We start from the raw sequence: 3,558 nt of genomic DNA on the forward strand, positions 1-3,558 counted from the left end.
TCACTCAGTGCAAAATAAAAACATTTAAATAATAAAAAAAACAAAAACAAAAAAACAACCATAACCACCAAATGGAGGCTGAAATTCACACCTAGAAAATGGTTCTTTGATTAAACTGTTGTTAGAGTCCTATGTACGTCTTAATTTCAGAAAGGTTACAATTAAAGTCATCCAAGGATACTCCTGGTGTGGCGCTGTGGGTTAATGGGCCAGCCATTTGAACTGCAAGGTCGGTGGTTCAAGCTCACCAGCTGCTCCTCGGAAACCCTGTACAGGGTTGCTGTGGGTGGGAATCGACTTGACGGCACTTAACAACAACAACAAAGGATAAATTGGTTTAAGATACTGCTTGAATTTTTGCTCTTCTGTTTTCAATTCTTTCATCTCCTCTGTGACTCTTTTGCAAACATCTCAAAAGTCCTGGTGATGAGCAAGCTAATACTTACAGTATATTAGTTTTAGAGATGAGAAAAAAGTACTAATTCTCTAATCACTTAATTCTATCTGTTTGTTCCACGAAGAGGAAGCTCTTTGTGCTGTCCCACTCTTCTTCCATGACACCGTTATTTTCCAAACACTCCAACTCTCAGTCCCTACCTCCACCGGACTGATTCTCATTTTCCTTATACATACTCTTCACTTATCTACTAAATGTTAACCCAACATTTCACATTTACAGCAATAGTAAAAATCTACTACCTGACAATTTTACACATTAACAATATATGTCTAGCAACAATGAGTGCTGAAGAGCAAATTAACAGTAAGTCTGGCTGAGATGATTAAAGCTATGTTTCAACTTACCTGGGCAATAATACTCAAAGGTTTGGCAGTTACACAATGATGTAATCTGGCAATTATGTAATTATGCAATCATCCTCCATTTTGAGATCTGATTTGTTCATCTTCCATTTTTGCGTAATGACATTTTCTCACATAAAGACCTAGTCTACCGGGCCTAACCATGTCAAATAGTGAGGAATGGATGTACTACATCATGCATTGGACTGCTTGAATTGTCCTCAATATAGCATATATTTTATACTTCAGCTTAGCATCTTTTTTTCCTTGAAATAGCTTGTTGTTTATTTCTTCACCCCCAAGCACAATTTATTTAAGGTCAGAGATTACTGTTACCTGCAGTATTTGCTCTCTAAAATTTTCTTAGTCATTTTATTATATTACTATGATATATGAATATATTATTATTATGGTAGTGGTGGTTATGTGTTGTTGACTTTGCTCTGATTCATAACAAATCCTATATAGAGTTTCTAAGGCTATAAATCTTTAGGAGAGCAGAAAGTCCCATCTTTCCACTATGGAGTGGCTGAGATATTCAAACAACTGACCTTGCAGTTAGGATCTCAACTTATAACCCCCTGCACTAACAGGATTCCTGTATATTATTATATTATAAACATATTGTATATTCTTATTTCATTGTATTTATTAATTATATATTCTTAATTAAGAATATTTATATATACATAATACTTCTCAATGGAGTCCTAGTACAGCACTGTTGATTAATGCACCAGACTGCAAAGCCATTTGAACTACAAGGTCGGTGGTTCAAGGGCACCAACTGCTCCTCGGAAAGCCTATATGGGGTTGTTATAGGTCGGAATTGACTCGATGGCTCTTAACAACAACAATGTTTCTTAGAAGCCAGGATGATGAAGCATAATTTCTCATACTTTGCATATTATCAGGAGAGACCAGTCCCTGAAGGAGGCATCATGTTTGGTAAAGAAAAAGTTCAGTGAAAAAGAGGAAGACCCCCATTGAGATGGATTGGTACAGTGGCAACAGTAATTAGCTCAAACATAACAACAATTGTGAGGATGGTGCTGGGCCAAGTGGTGTTTTGTTCTGTTGTGCATAGGGCTGCTATGAATCAAAACTGACTTGATAGTACCTAACGACAATGTGTACATACATATTTACATGTAGACATACACCAAACATTGAGTAGTTTGTGGTACTGTGGGGGCTTGCAGATTGCAGTAGTGCTAGAAGCAATGCCACTATTATTTCAAAGATCAGCCAGATCACCCATGGACAATTGGTTTCAGAAAAGCTTGCAGATTAAGACAAACTAAGAAGAAAAGACCTGGTAAATAATCTACTTCTTAAAGTATTGACCAGTGAAAAACTTATAAATAACAGTAAAACATTGTCTGATATAGTGCCTAAAGATGAGCCTCTCAGGTTAGAAGGGACTCAAAACATGAGTACCGAAACTCTGCCTTCTGAAAGGAGAATTGACCTTAATATCATGGATGGAGCCAAGTTTTTGAGACTTTCATTTGCTGATGGGGCACAACTCAAAATAAGAAGAAATAGCTGAGAACATTTATTAATAAATTCAACATGGAATGTACAAAATATATATTAATGAAAATTAGAAATTGTCAAAAATTAAATGGAATTATTGAAGACAAATATCCTAAACATTGTTGCTATTGTTGTTAGGTACAATCTAGTCAGTTCTTACTCATAGCAACCCTAAGAACAAGAGTTAGAATAAAACCCTGTCTGGTCCTATGAAATCTCCTAATTGTTATGTTTGAACCTCTTGTTGCTACCACTGTGTCAATCTGTATTGTTGAGGGAGCTTCTTCTTTTTCATTGATCATCCACCTATCAAGCATGGTGCCATTTTTCAGGGACTGGTCCTGCTTGACAACATGATCAAAGTATGAGAGATGAAGTTTTCAGTGAGCTGAAATGGACTGATATGAGCTATTATGAATCAAACAATGATTTAATTTACAATGCTAGAAATGAAAGTTTGGAAAACAGACAGCATCGCATGATTGTCAAAAGGAATATTTCAAGATCTATCCTGAAGTGCAACATTGTTATTCACAATAAAAACCCATGTGCCTACAAAGAAGATCAGTTAAAACTAACTTTATTCAAATTTACACACCAAGCACTAATGCAAAATTTGAAGAACTTAAAGATTTTTACCAATTTCTGCAGCCTGAAAATGATCAAACATATAATTAAGAGGCACTGATAATTACTGCTGTTAGAATGTAAACAATGGAAACAGGATTGGAAGTTGGAAAATCTGCACTTGGTGATAGAAATACTCTTGAGATCTTATGATAGAATTTTTCATAATGAATGACTGATTCATTGCAAATACCTCTTTTTCGAAACAACAATGGTGAATATACAAATGGGCCTTGCCAGATGAAATATACATTAATCAAATACATAGATGAATACATCTGTGAAAATAGACAATGTAGAAGCTCAGTATCATCACTCAGAATAAGGACAGGGGCAACTTGAGGAACAGGTAATCAATTACTCATGTTCAATTTCAAGTTGAAGTGGAAGAAAAGAAATAAGCCCACAAGACCCAAAATACAATCTAAACTATATCCCACCAAATTTAGAAACCACCTCTAAGATCAAATTGATGCATTGAACACTAACTACTGAAGACAAGAATGTCTAAGGATGACACAAAAGCATCATACACAAAGAAAGCAAAAGTGATTTAAAAGAAAAGAAGAAAAGTAAAGACCAAAATGAATG

Source organism: Chrysochloris asiatica, unplaced genomic scaffold, assembly GCF_000296735.1.
Source record: "Chrysochloris asiatica unplaced genomic scaffold, ChrAsi1.0 scaffold00022, whole genome shotgun sequence".
Taxonomy (NCBI): Eukaryota; Metazoa; Chordata; class Mammalia; order Afrosoricida; family Chrysochloridae; genus Chrysochloris; species Chrysochloris asiatica.